Source organism: Trachypithecus francoisi, unplaced genomic scaffold (assembly GCF_009764315.1).
Source record: "Trachypithecus francoisi isolate TF-2019V2 unplaced genomic scaffold, Tfra_2.0 Lachesis_group15, whole genome shotgun sequence".
In the NCBI taxonomy this organism is placed as follows: Eukaryota; Metazoa; Chordata; class Mammalia; order Primates; family Cercopithecidae; genus Trachypithecus; species Trachypithecus francoisi.
In genome coordinates, this window is record NW_022681460.1 from 39,910,051 (window position 1) to 39,935,517 (window position 25,467).

Consider the following 25,467-nt stretch of genomic DNA (forward strand, 5'->3'; position numbering starts at 1 on the left):
GAGAGAGAGAGAGAGATGTAGACTGGTTCAAATTCTCCATGTCATCAAGCTTTTAGCACTTCCTTGGGGCTCTGTTCCACTGTCACTGTTGAGCAATTTTTTGGATAGTAGTATAAAGTTTCTTTTGCTCAATTTCCTCCTATTTCTTTTCATTATTGCCTTTTGGATCAGACAGCGTTCTCCTTCCCATCTTGGTGCTTACAATCTTCAAATATTTTGTAGTAATGTGCCCTGCCCTAGTAGCATTCTAAGCTAATTTCAAACCCTCAGAGCTTCACGGAAGTTCTGTTGCTTACGTTTTTCCAGAGAGGTAGAATGTAAATCAGGTTATTAGTATTTCAAATCTAGCTTCATGATACCATGTTTAAAGTTCCACTTTTTTGTTTTAAATAGAATAAATCCCCTCACATATTCCATTTCTAAGTGGCAAAAATGCTAAGAAAACAGAAAAGTCATACCTCCTGCTGTGTCATTTCACTGCAGAATGGAAAGGAATTGTCACCTGAAAAGTTCAGTTAGCTGCTCAGATAATTTAACCCAAATTACATTTTTCTTTTTATTTCACATTATGCATATTTTAATTTCACCTTCACTATGAACTGTGCTTATTTTTATGTTCCCTGAAATATAATTTTCCTTGCTGTTTAATGTTAGCACATTCTCTTTTTTCCTAAGTACTTAGTTATTCACTTTCTAAGGTATTTCATTCCATTTCATTTTACTCGTTTAATAAACTCTGTCCATTTATTTGTATAAGATTCATTTTTTTTTCTCATTGCTGTGAAGGATCCATGATAGTTTTCTGTCATCAGCAAATTTTATGAATCTATATCCTACCTGTTTTATTTTTCAAGGAGATAATGATTCTAGGTATTACTATAGCATCTTTCATTTTATAACTCTCAGTGCTTCAAAAGTTATCCAATTGGTATTTATATAGTAGCTACTGGAAAAAGTAAATGGCAGTACACATTTTATAAATATTTAGCTATTGGGATTATAACCAATTCTATCAAGTAATTGAAGGTAAATTATTCTCCTTTCTTGGAACATTTAATCTGGTTTCAGCATGGCACATCCATGACACAGTCATGAGTATCTTACCATTTGGGCTTCTTCTGCTGTATCTGTGTGCCAGGGATCTTCAAATAGTTATATGTTTCAGTAGGCCACTTTTCAGGCCAGAGGTGGTTTCTGAGAGTATCTGGAACATAGAGCATAATAAATGTTAATTTCCCATCTATTCTGAGTAAAGACTAAAATGCATCCTGTCTCTTAGGACTGATCATTTTTGGTAGAATTATACAAATCATATGCAACTTAAAAGGTCATGGGATAAGGATAAATTCCTTATGCCTACGCTACTGTATATGATAATGAGTGCTGCTCATTCTGTTTGTGTTCAATCCAGTGGGGGAACAAAAAATGTACACAAACGATTAAAATCCAGTGGGAGAGTTGGTTCTAACGGTGCGAGTAGAGTGAAAAGTAAATCACTACAGATAAAATCATAAATTGCACCTTGGTAACTCAAGAATATTTCCAAAAGAAGCTAAGATTTGAGCATTAAGGTTTGCATTCCAGAGAGGGAGAACAATATGAGTAAAATCAGTTCTGAACGACTGAAGTATACCATCTGAGTAAAGTCAAGGATGGTTTACAGCAAGAAAATGAAAGCCTCCTAAGCTAGTGACTGTAAGCATTTTAATTATACATATGCTTTTGAATCAAAGAAAAATTTAAACATCTAGAACAAAAAAATGTGGCAACTGTAGAATTTTCAAAACTTCTGTTATTCGTAAGTGAAATTTTCTTCCCCGTGTTTCTTTTTTCTATTCCAATGCCAATTAATTCAGGCTCTCATCATCCCTATTTCAAATACCCAGGTAAATATTCTAATTAAGCTCAGTTTGAGGCCGGGCGCGGTGGCTCAAGCCTGTAATCCCAGCACTTTGGGAGGCCAAGACGGGCAGATCACGAGGTCAGGAGATCAAGACCCTCCTGGCTAACATGGTGAAACCCCGTCTCTACTAAAAAATACAAAAATCTAGCTGGGCGAGGTGGCGGGCGCCTATAGTCCCAGATACTCGGGAGGCTGAGGCAGGAGAATGGTGTAAACGCGGGAGGCGGAGCTTGCAGTGAGCTGAGATCCTGCCACTGCACTCCAGCCTGGGTGACAGAGCAAGACTCCGTCTCAAAAAAAAAAAAAAAAGTTCAGTTTGAGAGAAGTGACTCTCTCCCTAATTTTTTCAGCTGTTCAAGGCCCAGAAAAATGAGCTGTACTGTTATGTGAAGAGTATTTGAGTGAGAGTAGTTTCTTTGAAAATGGAATGGCTCGGAAATGTATATGTCAGACTGACATGTTCCTTAGAAGGATTGTAGCAGACGATGACCATTGAAATTTGGACGTGGATGAAAATACGAAAGACTTTTTCCATTAATCATTGCTGCCTAAGAAGCCACCTCAAACTTAGTGAAGTAAAACAACCATTTATTATGTTCACATCTTCTATGAGTCAGAAATTCAGGTAGGATGCTATAGGAACAGCTTCTTTCTATTACATTATGTTTGAAGTCTCAGTTGGGAAGACATGGTGCCTGAGAATAATGCAATGGCTAGGGGCTGGAATTCTCTGAAGGCTTTTCACTCACATGACTTGCAGTTGATGCTGGCTATGGGCTGGGACTTCAGCTAGGTCTGCCGGTCACAATACCTACACATGACTTCTCCGTGTGGCTACTTGAGCTTTCTCAGTTACTACTTTTTTGTTTTTTTTGAGATGGAGTCTTGCGCTGTTGTCCAGGCAGGAGTCCAGTGGTGCCATCTCTGCTCACTGCAAGCTCCGCCTCCTGGGTTCACGCCATTCTCCTGCCTCAGCCTCCCGAGTAGCTGGGACTACAGGCGCCCGTCACCTCGCCTGGCTAATTTTTTGTATTTTTAGTAGAAACGGGGTTTCACCATGTTAGCCAAGATGGTTTTGATCTTCTGACCTCGTAATCTGCACGCCTCGGCCTCCCAAAGTGCTGGGATTACAGGCGTGAGCCACCGCGCCCGGCCTCTCACTTACTATTTTAATGAAAAAAAAATACTTAAAGGAAAATGAACATGAGTAAATGTTTATATAATTTAGCATATAGGAAAAAGAAAAGGTTAATACGCATAATTTTTTTTAAGATTCTTAAAAATTAGTGAGAAAGTGATGAACACCAGATAGAAATTAAAGTGCATTAAGAAAACAAAAATTACGAATAGCTAGCAAGTGCGTGAAAAAAAATTAATTTCCCAATCACATAAAGAAATGCAAGTAAAATTAAAACTAAGGTAACTTTTTTTCACCGTATCAGATTGGCAAAGATGATGTTTTGGAGGATACCTTCGGTTATCAAGAGTGTGAAGAAAAAGAAACTGATAGTACTGGTAGTGAGAGAGCAAACTTACATGCAGTTTTTGGAGGACAGTCTGGAAAATGCAAAATAATTTAAATTGTGCATATGCTTTATCAGAATTTTAATTTCTAGGAACTTATCTTCAGGAAATTCTTAAACAAGTACAAAGGTGCATATAAAATGTCATTCAAAATAGCATGATTTATAATTAATAGCAAAAAAATTACATATAATTACATATTAATTATGAATTAGAGCGTAGTTTATAATTAATAGTAAAAAATTACAAATGATCTATCTTACAAAAAATAAGAATTGGTTAAATGGAAATGAGAATTGTAATAAATATAGTCATTAAAATAACTCTGTAATTTATTTTTATTGACATAATAAGATGTTCAAGATGATAACAATGGACCAGGGAAAAAAAGCATACAAAACATCATGAACTATATTATTTTTATTTTATTTATTTATTTATTTATTTATTTATTTATTTGAGATCGCGTCTCGCTTTATTGCCCAGGCTGGATTGCAGTGGTGCAATCACAGCTCACGGCAGCCTCAAAGCTATCCTGGGCACAAGCGATCCTCACACTTCTGCCTCCTGAGTAGCTGTGACAACAGGGATGTGCCACCACGATCGGCTAATTTTTGTATTTTCTGTAGAGATGGAGTTTCACCAAGTTGGCCTCAAACTCCCAGGCTCAAGCAATCCACCCACTTCAGCCTCCCAAAGCACTGGGATTAAAGGCATGAACCACCACACCCAACCTTAATTTTTGTTAATTTTTTAATAGAAAAAGGTGCATATGTTTAAATGTGTAAAAACTAAAATATCCAGAATAACAGCTTCAACCAAGAAATACATATTTGAGAAAATGTCTACATTTAAGTGTGATATATAAAGAAAGGCAGACATTTATTCATTTGTTGAATGCTTGCTTTGTTGCAGATAATTTTTCTGGGTGCTGGAAATAGGAAATGAAGAAAGCAGATAGAACCACGACTTGAAAAGCAGAGTGTGGGTATGACCACACAGGATCTCCTCTCTAACCCTTCAAATATAATTTGTCTTTCCAGAATTTTTTTTTTTTTTTGGCTCTTTGATGGGAATTCAGAAAACTGGCAGGGGAGGAAATGGAGAAGGATTAAGGAATGGTAGGTAAGTTCATTACATATTGAAAACTAGGAACAGAAAATATTGGCTATAGAACTAATAGTCCTTGGGGCACAAAGGAATTTGTTTTAATGGCTCTGTGAAAAGAGGCCACGAAAAAAAAATAGACTTTGTGTTGACAGAGAATGGAAAAGGAAATTTAAAAAAGATTTTAAGAAGGATTGTTGGTGATTTTGTGTGCCTTTTACAAAGTACACTAGTAAATGAAGTAAAGGATTTGTATTTATTTGAAATTACCTCTGTTTCTACTCCCTGGTTTATAAGCACTAGAATGGAGAGAGTGCAAAAGTAGGAAATTTCAACCTAGTCAGAAAGTCAGTGAAGCCTCACTGAGATTACGGTGTCTAAACTCAGATTTAGAGATAAGTATCTAGAAAAGAGCAGAGATCCCAGGGAGAGGAACAGCATTTTAAAAACCCAGAGAGAATGCCTCTAAAGTACCTTAAATCAAATCAAATAAATCTAGTCTGCTGAAAGAAGCTGTGGTTTAGGAAGTATGCAGGACATTATACATACCTTAGAGACATGGATTTTAACACAGTGTGTGAATTAGACTTTAGACCATAAGGTCCAGGCCTGGTAAAGGACCTGGAACTGAGCTTTGTGGAAAAGAAAAAACTTAAGATCTAGACAACTATTTTTCCATCTTTGCATAGAGACCAAACAAAGATAGTCTGTGTTCATGAATTGGAAAACTTAATATTGCTAAGATGTCAGTTCTTCCCAATTTAATATATAGATGAAATACAATCTTAATAAAAATTCCATTAAGCTATTTTGTAAATACTAACAAATTGATTCAAAAGTTTATACAGAAAGGCAAAAGACCTAGAATAGCTAATATAATACTGAAGAAGCACAAAAAAATTGTAGTGTTCACATTTCACTGTCTCAAGATTTACTAAAAAACTGTGATGATCAAGATCATGGTATTACCTAAGAATGGGCACATAGATCAATGGAACAGAGAGTCCATAAACAGACCCACGCAAATATAATAAATTAATTTTTGACAAAGATAAAAAAGGAACTGAATGGAGAACGAATTGTATTTTTCAACAAATGGCTGGAACATTTAAACACCCATATGCAAAACAATAAACTCAGATGCAGGCCTTATAGTTTTCACAAAAATTAACTAAAAACAGATCATAAATGTAAATGTAAAATGCAAACTGGAACACTTCTTGAAGAAAACAGGAGAAAATCTACATAACCTTGAGTTTAGTGATAAGTTTTTAATTGGACACTAAAAGCATGATCCGTGAAAGGAAAAAATTGGTGAATTGGACTTCATAAAAATGTAAAAATGTTTTTAGCTTAAAAGAACTACATTGCAGAGTGAAAAGATGTCATAGTTTGTTCAGGCTGCTTTAACAAAATACCAGAAACTGAGTAGCTTATAAACAACAAAAATTTATTTCTTACAGTTCTGAAGGCTGGGAAGTCCAAGATCAAGGTCTAGTAAATTTGGGTCTGGTGAAGATCTTCCTCCTCATAGATGGTGACTTCTTGCTATGTCCTCACATGATGGGAAGGGCCAGATAGCTCTCTGCAGTCTCTTATATAATGGCACAAATACCATTTGAGGGCCCTTAAGAGCTGTAAGATCTTACAAAGATCATCTCTCAAAGGCCTTGGCTCTTAATACTATCACCTTGGGAGTTAGGGTCTAAATATATGAACTCTGGGGGGATACAAATATTCATACAGAAGCAAAATACAATCCAAGAAATGGGAGAAAATATCTGCAAATCATATATTTGGTAAAGGATTAGTATCTAGAATACACAAAGATTTTCTACAACTCAACAACAAAAAACCAAAAGGATATTTTTAAATGGGTAAAGGATTTGAATAGACATTTCTCCAAAGAAGACATACACATGACCAATTCACCAATAACTGCATGAAAAGATATTTAACATCACCAATCATTAGGGAAATGCCAATTGAAGCCACAATAAGATATAACCTCATATCCATTAGGATGGTTGTTTGAAATAAATTCCCAGAAAATTGGTGAGGATGGAGAGAAACTGGAACTTTTCTGCACAGTTGGCAGAAAAGCAAAATGGTACAGCCACTATGAAAAACAGTATGGAAGTTCCTGCTGGGCGCAGTGGCTCATGCCTGTAATCCCAGCACTTTGGGAGGCCGAGGCAGGAGGATCATGAGGTCAGGAGTTTGAGGCCAGCCTGGCCAACATGGTGAAACCTCATCTCTACTAAAAATACAAAACAAAATTAGCCAGGCACGGTGGCTCATGCCTCTAGTCCCAGCTACTTGGAAGGCTGGAGGCAAGAAAATTCTTGAACCCAGGAGGTGGAGATCAGTGAGCTGAGATTGCACCACTGCACTCCAGCCTGGGCGACAGAGCAAGACTCTGTCTCAAAAAAAAGAGAAAAAAATGAAAAAGAAATTAAAAACAGTATGGAAGTTCCTCAAAAAATTAAAAATAGAACTATCATATGATCCAACAGTTCAACCTCTCAGTGTGTTCCTAGTGATATTATTCACAATAATCAAAGAGTATAAACAATCCAATTGTCTACTGACAGATGAATGGATAAACAATTTTTTTTACAAAGGTGAACAGTCTTATCACACAATCCAACAATTGCTCTCCTAAGGTACTTACTCAACTGATTTTAAAACTACATACACATGGAGACTGTAAAAGCTACAACCTCTGATTTAGAGGCAGACACCTTGCTTGGGCCATGAGTAGAAAGAATCATTCTCAACGCAACAGGATCCAAGCCTTTATCTTGCATGAGGGTGCAACTCAACTTCACAATATCCATACGGTTCAGAAACCTTGAACAAGAAGCTAGTATTAAACATAGTGCCAAACTGGTGATCCAATAGGGTCTGGTAATGTTGAAATTGCAACACAGGGATTTGCAAAATCTGAGGAATATCCAGGTCTTTAGGGAAAAATCTCCCACTGGAGACAAGCACAGAAAAAGCCAGAATGAGATACTTCATACTAAGGAAATGGAGATCAAAGAGATTCAAAAGACCTTTTCAAATAAGTAGGTTTAAAATATTCAGAGAGATCAGGAAGCAAGAGAATCCATCAAGAATAAGGATTTTATGAAGGAAAAAAACTCATGTATTTGAAAAAGGACCAAATGGAGATTCTGGAAATAAAAATAGTCGTTGTAATAAAAAAATTAACAGATAAGTTAAACAGCAGGCTACTGAAAGATGAAACCAGATGAGAACAGAAAATTCTGCATTAATCTAACAAAAGAGATGATGACTTGAATAGTGCAGTGGCAATGAGAGTAGAAAGAAGTGGAGAAATTTAAATATTTAGAAAATAGAATCAATAAATTATTGAAGGAAAATACTTAATCCTCCCCAAAATTTGTTCCTGACTTAGAAGAGAGGCACTGCAGCTGTGGTCTGAGGTGTTGCAGTAGTTCTTCATAATACCTAGCACATGGTGTTGAATGCTGCTGTCATTTCGTTTTGTTGTTGTTGTTGTTGTTATCATTAAAGTTGGTCACCAACTGCTGAAAACTAAAGAAGGAGATGGAGAGTCTCCTAATATGTTTAGGAAGCCTAGACCCTATCTTTCATTGTATTGTATTGTCAAAATATTTCACAGAATGGCTTAGCATGACAGAGCTGCTGTTTCTGCCACATTGCACAAAAATTGAATGAAATATGAAATAGATAGCTCAGAAAACACACATCATTGTATACAATAATGCACCAAATGATAAAGAAGCAACCCAAATCAGCATTTGGAGAGACAGAATTATTAAATCAATGATGCTGGCACAGCAGCAGCAGCAATATCCACAGCAACAACACACTATTACCTCACAATGCTGAAACAATGTAGTTAGGAAGGCATATGGAAAAAGATTTGTCACACAATTAGAGAGATGCATTTTTAAGAGTTTCTTTCAAAAAAATATGTAAATTTGTTTTTGTGGACAAATTCTCACCAAATAATTTTTTTAATGAGAATATGCAATGCTCAAAAATGTTCAGTAAAATAAGTACACTCTTACACTGCTGGTGGAAGGCTAGTATGCAGAGTTTAAAAACATTGTCAGCAAGTTTTAAGCAGCCTAAGAATATTTGTACATTTTAATGTAATAATTCAACCTCTAAGAATGTACTCTAAGAAAACTGTAAAAATGAAGAAAGCTATGCATTGAAAATGGGGCTTATAAGCAAAAAGACTGGATACAATCTAAACAGTTAATCAACAAGTAGTGGTTGTAATAGATGATCTGGTTATATTGCACTATTACACAGCCATAGATATCTACTCATAAGTAATTTTTAATTAGTTGTACACAATTATTCTCCTTTTGTTCCCCACCTTCGTGATCCAGTACCTTCCGTTCCCTTCTCTGACCTGTTTTCTGGCAGGCTGACTACCGCAGGCTGCACCCTATGGTTTCCCTGCCTTCTGGGCTTCCAATTGGCTTTGGCCTATAATAAGTGTCAGTGGCAGGAGATCAAAGGGTACAAAGGGAGAGAGATCAGTGGATTTTTTCCTGATCCCTCTCTGCTATTGGACAGCTTCTCCAGCAGAACCTGTGTCTCTTTAAAGCCACAGTTGCCATGAAGCTGCCCTTCCTTAGCCACATCAGTTCCTTCTGAGCTTCCAAAAAACAATTATGTCCTTTTTTTGCCTCTTGGGTCCTATAACTTCCTGTGGTTGCTGGCATCGGATACCCAACAACCCTCATTTGTTCCTGATCTCCAACCATAATTCCATGTGGAATCCCTTCACGAAAGTTTCTTCATTTAAACTTTCTTAGGGAATTTCATAACCAGACTGAGATGTGCGTGAATTTCTTAGTTTTAAGACTGCATTGTCTGTATGACCTAGTATGAAAAGATATCCAAAATCTTGTAGAGAAACAATGAACATGTAAAGAAAAATTGATTCTGAAAATTATGAATAAGGAAGACATACTCCCTTTATCTATTTCCTGCTTTCTAAATATTTTTACAGTAAACACATATTTCTTTATGATAAAGTAGTAACTCTAAAAATTAGGTGAACACGTTTTATATATATTTCTCATGTTAAAAAGTACATTAAGTTGCCTTTTTAATGATTTTCAACTGATTTTCAATTATTCAGCGTTCTTTTATAGAAACATACCTAGTTTCTTGCCCACATCAGGGTAAACATCTTTCCAAAAGTTGTTCTTACCTCTTACTTGCAATTGAGATCTTTCTATTCTTGAAAGGAGATGATGTGAGACCCAATTTTGTTCCTACTTTTTAAGGGATAGAAACTTTAGTATCTTTGTTTTAAAATTTCAACTTTTATAGATATAGGTTTGTCCAGGTTTGTTATATGGGTATATTGCACCCAGGTAGTGAGCTTAGTATCCAAGAGGTAGTTTTTCAACTCAGACCCCTCCAGTAGGCCCCAGTGTCTCTATTTCCCATGTTTATGTCCATGTGTGCTCAATGTTCAGTTCCCACTTGTAAGTGAGAAATGCAGTATTTGGTTTTTTGTTCTTGCATTAATTTACTTAGGATTATGGCCTCTAGCTCCACCTATGTTGCTGCAAAGGACATGATTTTATTCTTCCTAATGATGGTGTAGTATCCCATGGTGTATATGCACCACATTTTCTTTATGCAATCCAACTTCAGTATCTTGCCACTAAAAATATTTTCATCAAGCATAATTGGGGCAAACTTTCCTCTACTTTAATTTTCTTTGTGTGTACAGAGCTCAATTAATGTACTTCTGGCATTTTTTAAAATTTACTTTCTTCCTGAGAAGATGGAATGACTTTTCTGATTGGAAATGTGAGAAGAAAAAAATCTTCCTCACTTTCCTGTTTTCTGTTGATACCAGCCTCCAACAGAGACCATTAGCCCTCCCTTGTCTTTTCATGCTACAAGTTATGCCAGAGTCTGTTGAGAGGAGACCTGCCCCATGTCCAGAGTTTTCCACAAATGGATGAAATCTTTCTAATTCTGGGATTCAGGTAGCAAGTCCATTCTGCTAATGGACCTAAAACCACATTATGCTTCTTGGCTTCTGGCAGGGATAAGGATTATATTTTGGCGCATGTATTTACTCTTTTGTTTTATGGCTCAAATAATTTAACAATAACTTGAGAAAGAGGAATGATATTTGTTGTTGGCCTCCTCAGAAACCCTAATAATTCATGATTCTTTCACAATCATAGGTACACATGGATAATTTTTACTCAGTAATAAAGTATTATTGTTAGTTCAAGTTTTGGTATCCATAGCCCTAATTTTCAAGGCTAGAGGGCATCATACTATTCTTAAATGGCCCATGGTAATTTCTTGGAGAATGCAGCAGGTCAAACAACAAAGAAAGCAGAGTGAAGCTCTTTTGGGGCTCTGGAATGTCTCTACATCAGGACCATAAATGCGATTATTGAGTTATACATAGGACTTCCCTTTCCTCATATCCTTTTTGCTCTAGAATGCCAAAAAATAAAATGGGCAAAATAGGTATTGGGGACTTTTATTACTCTCCTTAAAACTTTAGTTTTTACATGTCTCAGTGATGCAGCATTACAAATTAGGCAATGAGACCATCCTAATCTAACAGATATTTCTTCTTAATATTAAGATAGTATTTAGAAGCACTGTTGCATTTCTAGTTTGCTATATCTTAAGCATTAGCCATTCACATAATTTTGTAGTCTTTTATTAGTAATTCTATTAATTCCACTAGAATAGATCTTCATTTCATGAGTCATTGTGCACTCAACTTTTTTCCTAAATAAAATAATTTTAATGGAATAATTATATGTCAGTTTATATATTATCATTAAAGCTGTAATTTAATGTTATATTCATTGTGTAATCTGTTAATAAAAATTATCATGAACGTAAGTAATTAATTCATTTCTTTCGGACTCCATGAAAAATTGATATGTTTTGTTGACAATTTGCCAACAAGGGGTCAATTAGCCTGGGACACCCTTCACACCATATGGTGAACCATAATCATTCTACTTGTTTGAGAAAAATAAAGTAAAATAAAACATTAATTAGTTCTACAAAACCTGTTCAGTACTTACCACGTGTCAAGCACTGCACTCGTTACTCTGCCATCTTAGAGTATAGAAGGAAAGATATATGATAATTGAATAATCACAGAAATAATTGTTTAATTATAAACTGTGAAAGATATCATAAATAAAAGTACATAATATGTCCATGGATGGCAGGTAAATGTAGCAAACATTGGTTGATAGCATAATGATCCTTTTGCCCCACAGCTAATAAAAAATTTCAGTGTCTAAAATTTACCTTTTGCATGTAAGTTAAACCGCCACATGAAGTTACAATATTTATAACCAACTCTTTCTCTAAAATTCATCAAAGGACAGTAACTTGGAGAAAACTTTGTTTTCAATGTTGCATGCTTTGAGACCCAAAAATCAGAATACCTGAACTCCATTTCTGAACCTCCCTGAATTCCTACAGGGGACTTACCTCTGTAAGTAAGTAACTTTACCTCTCTAGGCTTCTGTTGCTTTGCATGCAAAATGAAGGTGTTGGATCAGGTCACCTCAAAGACTACACCAAGCTAAAGAATCTCTTGTTCTAAAACCTGAGAGACATACTCTCAATTACTATAAAGTAAGCCTATACTTGTAGAGGTTACCTGTCATACAGAAGCTACAGGAATATTGACATCAAATTTTGATGAAGGATCCCTTTAGTCCTTTACCAAAATAATTTATAATTGTGTAGAAGTAATACATGAAATGAAAATGGAATTTGCTTTGGCTTTGAATATAGCAACTGATTATCCTGAAATGTAGTTTCCCAAAGGTATATCTATTCCCTAATGGAAGTTGGTATGGAATATACTAAAAAAATTACTAGAAGATAAATTAATTTGTATAAGGTAGTAGCCACCTCAGAAAGCTTTTCTCTTTGCTCAATATAATGTAAGTCCACCTGCTATACACATTTCTAGAAATGCTCCATTTCTCCCAAACACACAGAGCATTGATAATTACCTGCTTAATAGTGTCTTTCTTCTCCACCAGACGCAATATCCCATTTACTGCTGTATGATTTAGTTTTTGCTACAGTAACAAAAAATCAAACTTCTGGGAGTCTTAGAATAACAAATTTATTTCTTGTTAAGATTTTATGTCAACCCAACATTCAGCTGGCTTGACTAATTATGACACCAGGCTTCTGGTTGAGTTCAGATCTTCTCCACATAGTTTTCATTCTGGAACTAAGACTACAGAAACAGTGATTGCATGAGGAATGGTATTTTGGCAAATGGCAATAATGCAAGAGGAAAGAGAAACTCATAACACTTCTTAAGCCTCATTTGAGAATAGTCGCACTGTCTCGTCTTCACACTTTTCACTAGTCAAAGCAATCCCATGAACAAGCCCAAAATCAATGAGGGTGAAATATATTCTGCCCATTCTGCTGGGTATAGGAATATAATCTGTTGAACAGTAATAAAGCCTAGAATAGCTGCCCTTCACACACTATGGTACATGGTATATAGTGGATGCCTACTGTTATTTTTGGGGGGGAAGAATTTATAAAATTTAATAACACATCATTTGTTTTCCATGGTCATTTGTCTGTCTTTGAAATATAAATGTTCTTTTCCCCTCATATGACAATAGTAATCGATAACCTTAATTTTTCCCCAATTCAGCATAGATCAGGGAGGAGTTTACCATTATATCTCCAGTTCCTAGTTCAGTAACTTTCACATAATCAATGTTCAATAATTATTTTTAGATAAATGAATAAATAATGACTCCATTAGCCAAGTATTACCTACTTTTCTAAACAAATAAAATAAAGCTAAGGTTGAGATCTAGTAAGTGATTAATCCTAGGGCACTCTAACATCACTTTCTATATAAATCTAGTGAGTCGTTACGCCCTTTTGTGAACTCTATTTAAAATTTATGGTATGTTGGTTGGAAATAGTTTTCGAAGTTAAATATGCCCTACTGAGATTACAAGGGCATCATGAAAATAGCCTTTTAGGCCTATAAATTTCATCCTCATGCTTTAAGGATGATTATCATTATCTTAAAAATTAATATTTAATATCTTATGGGAGTATTGTACTTTGACATGTTAGTCTTTACTGTTCATTAAAAATACTTTCCATGTACCTATTAGGCTCAAGCTTTTGTTTGGTATACAAAAAAATAAAAAAATAAAAAAACAGTTTCTGTTTTTCAAGGTTTGTTATCTGGTTGAGCAGATATGTTATGTTTTGAAATAGCTACAGCAATATCAGATGAGCATCAAATGAGGAAAACAATACTATTGGAATTCAGAGAAGAGAGATAACTTCCCACAAGTGCAATTAGGAAAATCTCATGGAAGAAGTAGGATTCCAGTGAACCTTAAAAAACGAGTATGATTTTCATAACTGAATTAGAGAGGGAGGGTATTCCAGGGAGAAAATATAATAAATATAAAAGGTAAAAGCTATAATCAAGCAATATTTAGAAAAACAGAGTAAAAGCTACACCAGTCCTCTGCTTACATTCCAACAGCCCCAGTGGATGGCTGAAAATCTGAATGGCACACAACTCTATATATACCATGTTTTTTCCCTATGTCTTCATACCTTTAATAAAGTTTAATTTACATATTAGGCACAGTAAGAGATTAACAACAATAACTAATAATAAAATTGGACAATTATAACAACATACTAAAATAAAAGTTGTGGGAACATGGTCTTTCTCTTTCTCGAAATATTTTATTGTACTGTAGATCTTTACAACATCAGCAAATAGTATTTTTCCTTTCCATAATAAGTCAAGAACTTTTACCTTTTTACTTAAAGGAAGAAGTTGATGGCTTCTCTTTGGCATTCTGAATTTCCAGCATCACTACTCTTGCACTTTGGAGCCCCTTTTAAGTAAAATAAGGGTTATTTAAATACAAACATAGTAACACTGATCTGATAACTGAGACAGGTACTAAGTGACTGATAGGTGGGTAGGGTATACAGCATGAATACGTTGGACAAGTGTTCATGTCCTAGGCGAGTCAGAACAGGAAAGCGTGAGATTTTATCATGCTATTTAGGATAGCCGCAATTTGAAACTTCTATGTAATGTTTTAGACAATGGTTGACTGTGGGGTAATTGAAATTATGGAAAGAAGAATTGTAGATAAGGAGGGACTACTGTATACGTCGGAAAATAACTAGATATAAGGCTTGGTAACTAGATAGAGAACATACTGTGGATGAAGACATAAAATGGTGAACTAAGCAATCTCAATTTGTTGTTGTGAGCATTGTAGAGTTATTAAAATGTTTTACTAGAGAAGATATCATAGTGAAAGTATATTTTTAGGATAATTAATTTGGCAGTAGTACAAATAATGGATTTGAGAAGTATCATATAGGCAATTTAGGAGAATTTTTCAATTATCAAGGCATGAAATAATTACTTCTAAATGAAGGTGGATGACTGTGGTGCTGTAAAGGACAGCATACTGAGTACCAAGTCAAATGCACTGCAGTCAAAACAGAGCAGCCTGGTCAGGGTTTATTTAGTTCATGGCCCCAGAATTCTGATCAGGGAAGACTAGGACCAGAATAATAAAAAAAAATCAAGTTGGATTAAAGGCTGGAATCTGAAAATGAAATAAAGATCAAGGTCATTGATTACCACAAATACGGGCGTGATTCCCAAAGGCGAACAAATTCAGGAGACACAGCTCATAGGCAAGATATGAATATCAGTAGCAAACCGATAGACTGTCAAGATTGTAGATTTTAGAACAGAGAGGCCATAAATTCATTTATAACACAGCTAATGTTGAACAAAATGTATTAAGTGAGTATATTGGACCAAATGTTGGCCCTAACCTAAGATAATTTTTCTCATTATGTAGTAGGGACAATTCAAAGTGGTGTTTGCAGAAGCAATGGAATAGTCATGTTTTCTTATTGTCACACATTTCACATTGAACATAGACAGTCCATAAATCTGAGCACTGGTACTGGAAGCAGAAGGAACAAGGGGATGAGGAATTACTTCAGGGAAGTGAAACTTAAAACATTTGTATTACAACTTAATTCATGAATTTCTATCCAGTGATAAATAGTTTGCATGTTTTTTGGCAGTCAGTCATTTTTTTAATCAAAGAAAGATTTGGTCCATATTCTAAAGCATACTCAGATTATGCAATTTTGAATTTTTTCATTCTTAATGTAGAAATGTTTTCTTTTGTAAGATCTCTAACATGAAGGACCAAATATATCAATAAGTCTAGAAGACACACAGAGAAATAAAGAGAAGAATGGGTTAGGGGAAGGTGTGGGGGATGCAGGAAGAAAATTGTGTGTGTGTGTGTGTGTGTGTGTGTGTGTGTGTGTGTAAGGGGCAGTCTTTTATACTAAGTCAAACAAATCATTAACAATACAAATGTAAGGGAAGCACAATATGCAGATATAAAGAAAATGTCCATATGATATATTTCCTTCTCAGAAGGATACTCCCAAAATTATTTTCACTGCTTCTGGATTAGGTAGGATATCACCAAATAGAATATTATCAAGTGATAAAAATTCTTCGTAAATTGTTTTCATCCATAAGCATGTTGATTTGTTATATGATTCATAACTCTAATATACAGAAGCCTGGCTTCTGTGTCACTGAGGGGAGATTTTAGATGCAGCACTGTGCCTTTGTTCCTTGAAAACTGTCAGCAGATACTGAAGAAAATAATATGTGCTCTATTTGCCTTTAGGTACCAGGATACCAAAAATAAGATTCCTTCTTGTGTGTAAACTGAAATTTCTCTATGTGAGAGATGCAACAGCTTAAGGGTTCAGTAGCAAGAGAAACCATTGATTATTAATTGATCACAGAACTACCCAAAAAGCAAAATGTAGCTATGGCAATAGATTTCAAATATATGAACAACACCAGATACCTAATTCAACTAAAGGCAGCACAGTACATCTGTAGTCACCATCAACACATCTCTATCCCTTTCTGAATTGTAACTTTTACTCACCTATCCACTCTCAACACCCACCCATTCTCCAAAATAACCTTTTGCTTGCGATCATCTCTACTGTTTTTTCTGTCAAGTTTTTGATTCTGTAATCTTTTCCACTTTGATCTCGCCTCTCATCTTGTTTTTTCAAATGTGTACAGTGTTCTTGTTAAGAGTGGATGGGGATGTGTTATGCATATAACATGAGCTTGTGTGTAAGAAAGAAATTTAGGAAAGGTACAAATTCCAAGATTGAGTTGTTGTTTTCTTTCATCTCCACCTCCATCTCGAAGCCCACCAGCAGCAGCATAACACTTCACAAATAGGAGCCAATGTACTGAGTATGGAATGGTAAAATAAAGGAGAAAAATCTAATAAGCTCTGCCTCTCTGAAACTACCATCTCCTAAAATAATCATGTGAGTCTGAATCTCCTGTGGAACATACTAAAAATGTAGATTGGAATCTACCCCCACAGAGATTCTGATTAAGTAGGTCTGGTGTAAAGGCCAGAAATGTACATTTTTAACATACTCCCCAGGTGATCCTGATGCATGGCCTGCATACTGCAATCATTATTCTAGAAATTAGAGGAATAAATACTTCTCTGTCCTAATTTGACTAACGACGAGTACTTGATGGCAGGATTCACAGTGATGGAGACTTGGAATAAAGGTCTAGGTAGTCATAAAGCCCAAGAAGAAATCAGGTCAAAGTTAGACCTCAGCCTTTAGGAATTTGGGTTTCTTAAAAGGTACAAGAAAAAATAGATTTAGATACTGGGCATGGTGACTCACACCTGTAATCCCAGTTCTTTGGGAGCCAGAGCTGGAAGGATCACTTGAGGCCGGGAATTCAAGACAAGTCTGGGCAACATAGCAAGACCCTGTCTCCAAAAATATATATATATATTTAGATTATGAGAGCTAAAAAAAAAAACCTCACATTACTTTTAGGTTCCTACCAAATACACTGAAATACATTAGCTCCCATTCATCCCATTTCCAGTCCACACCTGCTCACTCTTCCAGCTCTTTCACTATTTTTACCATTTACTACTCTAGCAGCTCTTTAAAACCTAATATATTGGTTAATCTTTTCCCCATGTCTGTAAGACTCTATTAGCTTCACAGTCTTCCCATAGCTGCCTAACCAGAGTCTTTCCTTTCACAAGCCTATTGTCAACAACTCAAGTACATTTCACTGTTGCCCACACCATTTGTTTCCCTAAAACCCCTAAACCAAGATGAACCCAACTCTGGTGCCTACTTCTCTGCTGTACTGAAAGCCACTAAACAAAAACCACACAATCATACGTACTGATGCTCCTGCAATATATGATCTTTCCCCTCAACTGGGCTTTTAACCCCATAGCAATTATTTTACATATTTCTGGTCAACTTTGCATCTTCTTCCTTTCAGTAGCTATCCCAAATCTTTATCAGCTTAGTTGAAGGCCTGATATGGTTAGGCTTTGTGTCCCCACCCAAATCTCATCTTGAATTATGATCTCCATGTGAGGGAGAAACCTGGTGGCAGGTGATTGGATAATGGGGACAGATTCCCTTAGGCTGTTCTCATGATAGTGAGCTAGTTCTCATGAGATATGCTGGTTTTATATGTGTTTGACAAGTTCCTCCTTCGCCCACTCTTCCCCTTGCCACCTTGTAAAAAATGTGCCTGCTTCCCCTTCCACCATGTTTGTAAGTTTCCTGAGGCCTCCTCAGCCACGCAGAACTGTGAATCAATTAAACCTCTTTTCTTTATAAATTACCCAGTCCCAGGTATTTATAGCAGTGTGAAAATGAACTAATACAAGGCCCCATTAATTTTCTCAGCACAGAAAGTAAAATTCATCACATAGAAGCTACTTTAACTCTCCATCTCCCTACACATAAATGTCCATGTCTACATCTCTAGTCAAATACCTATACCTGTAATCACAGTTGTGTTCATACTTTCCAATTACCTCCGTACCAGAAAAAAAAAAAAAATGCTTCTCTACAAAGCTAATGGATTTATCCCATATTCCCTAAGATTTTTTTTCATTGATTTCATCTCTTTCATCCTTATCAACCTCTCTTTCTCCATTGTTCTTTCCCCTTAACATCTTCATGACTGTTGCATATTAAAACAAAAGTCCTCACCAAATTTATATCAATCCCTAAAACAACCCCTTATTCCCCTTACTATTTGTTGAAAAAACTCACAAAATAATAATTTAAGCTCTCTACTTTTCACATCTTCCATTTATTATTTAACCGCTCAAGTTCTGCTTGTTTCATATTCACATTGACCTTGCTAAGGATCTTATCTTTCATTTTGTTGCCTCTTTAATGGAGTTGTGAGCATGACATTTAGAGTTAGACTATTCCCATTGATTACCAACTATGTGGCCTATATGACTTTAGTTCTCTCCTCATGTAAAAGAAAGATGATAATAATATATATTTCATAAGGTGGTTGTAAGAATTACATGACAAAATATGTTATAAGGTGCTTTACAACATAGTGTCTGACCAACAGTAAGGTGATGCAGCAAATAGTGGGTAGTGTTACATAGTTGCTATTGTTATAATTACTATTAATATCTTAACTATTCCTTAGCTCATTTTTTTCCCCAAATGAATGCTTTAATGTGTTTGTTAAAATGAAGATTATTGGGTCTCATCATAAGTGTAACAAATTATAATCTTTTTTTTTTTTCTCTGCTTTCAGGAAAAGTTTATTGTGGTGAGTGCCTTCTGTACAGTCGACTGCAAATGAAACTCAGAGGAAGGTGCCCAGAAGCGCCTGTGGCAGAGGCGCATGGGAAGCCCCGGGCCCAGGCTCATGCAACATGATGCTCACCGCGACTCGGGCCGTGGGGCCGTCAGAGAAACCTTTTTAAAAAATGGAGATGAATATTACAGAATTGGACAACTTGAACTGCTTTTCAAAACCAGAAGAAGGAGGTTCTTAGCCGTTACTCAGATACCAGTGCTGGGGCGGGAGGCCTGACTTTAGCAACAGCTGTGGGTGGGCTGGAGGCCAGCGCAGATTGGGGCCCCCAGCGCCAGCTGTCTCGGCCACCGCCTGTGCAGCGCTTGCTCCAAGGGGTCAGCAAAAGCCACTGATGGCTGCCACTTCCAGGACCCACGAGACAGGCCTCAGGTAACTTTACTGCAACCAAAGCCCAGGCTGGAAGGGGTCCCGGCTCTGCCACATTCTGCATCCCAAGTGGGCACGTGGAGGAAGGGTCTGAAGGAAGGCTCCGGAGCACAGGCCCTGATGTCCCTGTGAGGACGCTGGACCTGCAGGAGCGGGGAGCTGCAGTGCCACCTGCTGGGTGCCACGGGCCAGGCATGGGGTCCACGCCACCAGGTTGGGTGCATCTGATGTCTTGCCGAGCGCCTGGTCCCGTCCTCTTGAACTGCCCTTGCCCAGCACTGCACTCTGGAGGTGGGTGGTGCAGGCGGTGGAGGGACACAGGCCAGCTCAAGCCCGCTGGTGACAGGGCGTTTTCCCACAGGGATACGGAAAGCCACCTGTGTCAGGGCCAGGCCCTGGGATCGGGAGTTACACTACCCTGTCCCAAGCCAAGGGGGCTGGTGAAATGATTTGAGCAGCTCTGGGAGTGGGGAAAAAAGACTAATTTCCAAACCCGTTTGTTCTTAGATAAAAAGCAGTTTTATAAACCCGCAATCTGCTCCAGATTCAAGCAGTACTATTTCAGCAAGAGGAGGTGGTCATGGGAAGCCAGCGCAGCAGACGCTCCCTGACCCGGAGGCCTGCCTGCTTTCCACGTTGTTTCCCATGTTCAGGATTTCAGGAGAAGCAGCTCACGCTCCTGTGGTGGAGGGCAGGGTGTTCCACAAACACCTCCAGACCCAACCAAGAACTACGGGGCTGCGGGCTGCGGGCCACATGCATACTCAGGGGACCCGGCAGAGTCAGGGCCAGGGCCCTTCCCTCCAGGAACCGGTCCTTGGTAAAACAGCCACGGTCCACGCTGCAGTCTGGTTCCCAGTGGGGCTGCCTCAGTCTTACCCCAAGCACCCTCAAAAGCTGGGGTGTCTACATGTCCCTTCACATAATTGATATGGTACCACCTCCTATAATAATAATATAAAATAAAAACATCTGATGTCTGGGTTCTTTCCCTGTTTCCAAATTTGTAGACTCCCAGAAAAATATTTTTTGCAGCCTTTTAAAAATCTGGTTCTTGGCAGTTTACCTATCTGTATCGATCCTGTGGGACTGCTTTGGTATCCGGAGGGCCTCACTGTCCAGCACCATCACCTGATGCAGGACGCCCGGGAACTGATAGAGCACTTTCAGGTTCTTCTCTTCCCCCCGACACGGGTCATAAAAGCCAGACAGCCCAGCCTTGGAGACCTCCGTGAGGATGAACTTCGAGTCCTTCACCAGGCACTGCAGGGGCACAGTCACGTCAATCACCTTCACCTTCTCACTCTTCCTGCTCTTGTCATTGACAAACTTCCCGTACCAGGCATTGATGATGATGAGGCCCATTCTGGACTCTTCTGCCTCAAATATCCTTCGGACAGATTCCTACATCAGCCAGACAGCGGACTCCGCCTCTTGCTTCTTCTGCAGCACGTCGGTGGCGGCGCTTTCCCTCTGCTTCTCCAATTCTTTCTCTTTCTGAGCCCTGAGGTATGGTTTGATGATCAGACAGTGCACGGCAAAGTAGACCACTAGAGGCCCCACGGTGGCATAGAAGACGGCGCTGGGCAGAAGCTGATCCGTCAGGTGAATAGGGAAGAAGTGTGTCTGACTGGCCCTTTTGAGCTTGACTTTGAGAGAAACGCCCTGTGGAACTCCAATGCTGACAGCTGCACCCAAAACGCTGTGCCTGGAGATCTTCCTCTCGGCTCCGTACTCCACCACCGTCCCAATGAAGCCTGCTTTGAGGGATCCTTTCACGCGAGTCTGATCGTCATCTTGGAATTTGTGCTGATAGTTGATCAGTGCAAAGGAGTGAGGGATTCCCAGCTGCAGGGCCACAGTGGCTGGTTTTAGTGTCCCGGCCGATGCTAGTGCTCATGGCTGACTGGATACCCCATCGCCACTGCAGGTAGCCCACGGTGTTCTTGTCTAGGTTCCAAGCTAGGACGGTGGTCAGGCCGGGACGGATTCCACGGGATGAAAACTGCAGAGCACAGTTTGTTGTCACAAAGCATCTTGGTATGAGATTACGAAACAGCTTGAGACCAAATAAAGGTCCCTGCAGGTCTCCGCCTCCAAATTCCAATTCTCCCCATCCCTTTGCCGAAGTTACTCGTCTGAGCGCAAAGTTAAGGGAACCTCCTCCATTTCCATTCTGGGTTGAGAGGCTTCCAGAGAGGATGGCTGTGTCTGTCGCTGTCAAGGGTGCCTCAATGGACTGGGATATGTGCATTTTATTAATTTCAATCTGCGGAAAGCTACTGCCGGACACATCTTCATACTCCTCATCATAGTGATCAAAAAGGTCAGTGGCATCTACGCCAACGCTGATCGTTCCCTTGGGATTGGTTCGCTGCTGCAGTCTCCTCTCTTCTCTCTGTCTCTGCAGCCGCTCAAACTCCTCTCAAATTTCAGCTGGGGTTCTCCTCCTTTGCACCACCTCTCATCCTTCCATTTCCAGTCCTCTTTTCCCATATATATCATAGATGGCCCTGGTTTGGGAGTCACTAAGCACTTCATAAGCCTGATGAACAAGGTTAAACAGTCGTTCCGCCTGTGACTTGAGCTCTGGGTCTCTGTGCTTGTTTGGATGGTAGAGCATACACAGCCTCTGGTAGGCAGCTTTCAGCTCTTCACAAGAGGCCTCCCTGCGCACGTTCAGCAACGAGTAATAGTCTTCATTGTCCAGCTCCTCCTCACTCAAGGCCGTCGCCATCTTTGCAACCTTTCACCACCACAAATTATAATCTTTTGAGTAGATCCTAGTAATATGTATTTGAAGAAGTTCCTTGAGTGATTCTTTTGCATACTGAAGTTGGAGATCCATGGACTTATCCCCATTTGTTAAGGACCTTGGAATCAGATGGGCCTGAGATCAAGTTTAGAGATAAAGCCTTGAGTAAATTACTTCTTTCTTATTAGGTTGGTGCAAAAGTAATTGAGGTTTTGGCCACTTTTTTTAAGTAATGTGGAAAACCACAATTACTTTTCCACCAACCTAATAGGTTTAGTTGTCATGTCTACAAGAACAGCTTAGTACCATCAACTACATAGGGTTATCAAGAAGATAAAATTAGATGGTATTTATAAATATGAAGTATAATGTATTTTCTGTAGGCCATTCACCAAATATTTACCATACTTCCCATTTTCATCTTCAGGCATAAGGTAAAAACAATACTGATGCACTATAGAAAGCAAATCCTATCACACCAGTTTATCTAACCCTAGGGTGTATCTGTGTAAATCTTCTCCAAAGATAGAGCTTTAGTTGCCTTAGTTACTGAGTGGTCTAGTAAGTATGACAGTAAATTAGAAGTCAATGGACCAGGAAAAAACTATAAACATGATGATAACTTAGAACCAATAGACCATAAAAAATGGAATGAAGTTAGCGTGTCAAATATTATAAAATGCATTTAAGGAGAATATTTTGACAGGTAGATTTCATCTAATAATGAATGTTGTTCATGCATACATTGAAAATCTACAGTGTGATCAGCATTATGCTTCCTAATATGGGAAATTCACAGGAAATTCCAAATATGACCTCTGCCCCCAATGACATGATATTTAATTGAGTTATAAAAACAAAAAACACATGAAAATTTAGGATACAAATTTAAATCATATTTTTATTGAATTAAAATACAGTCAACACAATGTGTAAGATAGTATTATTAGCTAGAAGTGATTGAGAGGAATGCAAAGTTCCTTAAATATCTTAGAAACAAGTTGTCAAGAATGATGTCTGTACAGCTAATATAAGAGGTAACCCGGGGAGGAGGAGGAAAGGAATTACAGAGAGTGGGTTAATATGGAACTAGTCCCTTTCAAGTTTCACTATGAGAATTTCTGTAGTAAAGCCCTTTTAAATTGTCTCCTACTTTTATTGTTTCATTGTTCTAGGGTGTGTGTATGATTAAATTGTATGATTATGTACTAAATTAAGAACCTAAATTTCTCTTTCCTGTGATGAAAGAGAAAAAGCATTGTGGAAGTCTAGAGAAGTGCTCATGATGAATTTGGGAAAAGAAAATGAAGACAGTTGTGTTTGTGGCAGTCTTCACTGGAAGAAATGTATAGGTTAGATTTGAAAGGGACAGACTTTAAAACTAGTTGGCTATTATTACAGTAATAAAGTATGGAATGAGACCTTAAGTCAGGCTTGGATAGCTGAAACAAAGACAGTATTGCCCTCAAGCAAAGTAAACATGAGCAAAGGAACATGGTTAAGAATGTATATGGCATGTCCAGGGAATAATGAAAAGCTAGCAGGGCTTCAGTAGCTACCCAAAGTCATGTTAGGCAGGGAGGATGTGGCTGGACCTTGGAGAGACTAAGGAGCCTGGCAAAGGGTGAAGGTTTTGTTCTATTGAAGTAGGATGGGTTTTCTTTAATGGTCAAAAAACAATGGATAATAAATAGGATCCTATTAGTCATACCGATTAATTCAATAACTAGCCACTGGCAATTAACATAGTCAAAGAAAAATGCTAGGCATTGTAGGAAATAAAATTGATTAAGACATAGTACACTGCTCTCAACACCATTCGAAAATTAGCGCATAAGGTAACAAAAATAATTATAATCACAGTGGAATATAAATGCCAGAAGGTAAATACATGATAATAATATGAAGGAAGTAGTTAGCCTATGAATGGTGGTAATTCATGATATTTAGCTGGGACCTTGAAGGACAGGTGTTATATAGGTAAAGATAAGAAGAGAGGATTTCTGAGAGGAAAATAGTGCAAGCAAAGGCTATTCATTTCAGCAAATATTGAATGCTCACTGTGTGCCAGGTCCTGGACTTTATACTGGTATATGAAGACTTATCACAGTCTCTGCCCTTAAGAGCTTAACACAGAAGAGCAGAGTGCGAGTTCTCAGGGATACTTGGAGAGTTCCATTCAGCTAGAGAATGTACACAGGAGGAAGTAATGGAACCAAGCTGGAAAGATAACTTGAACCAATATTAAAGAGAGTCTTAAATGCCAGGACAATATACACTAAATTCTCCTGGGTATGGAAATCATTGAAGTCTGTTGTTACAGTTTTTATCAGAAGGCAATGAAGACAATTGTGTTTGGGGCAGTCTTTGCTGGAAGAAATGTATAGGATAGATTTGAAAGAAAGAGACTTTTAAACTAGGTGGCTATTATTACAGTAATAAAGTATGGAATGATAATAGCCTGGGATAGCTGGTGACACAAGAGTAATTGTAAAAGCTCATATATATCAAGAATATGTTAATGCTTTAATCATTTGCTAAGGGGTTATGCAAATCCTCTCACTTACTCCTCAGGATATCTCTTCAAGAAGGGTGCTGTAATTATTCCCCATCGACAGAGGAGTAAACTGAGCACAAAGACATTTTAAAAACTTTCCCATGTTTTACAACTAGTAAATGAGGAAACTAGATTCAAGCATAGGCAGCCTCCAAAAACTGCTTTTTAACCACTGGCTATAGTGTCAAAAACAGCTACAAATTTTGAACTCATATGTCTAAATGAAAAAAACGCTCAATTAACAAATACAAAGAAGTTTAAATACTTTTTTCACTTAAAAACTTTGTCAGCTAAAAAAAATATACCATTCTTTTTCCAAATTACCCTCACTGAAAGGTTTAGTGGTTTTCAAATTCAATAACAGAATTTTAACAGCAGAATGTATCTCAGAGAATATCTCAAACCTCACAACTTTACAGAAGAGGGCATTG

The 25,467-nt window shown here is 37.8% G+C and overlaps 1 pseudogene across 1 annotated transcript; it reads right to left on the reverse strand.

Annotated features, from left to right (window-relative positions):
* Positions 1-19,283: 19,283 nt before the first annotated feature.
* On the reverse strand, positions 19,284-22,475 carry LOC117097106 (annotated as a pseudogene). Its single transcript, XR_004442816.1, has one exon. The product of XR_004442816.1 is annotated as a dnaJ homolog subfamily C member 11-like (transcript).
* Between the last annotated feature and the right edge of the window lie 2,992 nt (positions 22,476-25,467).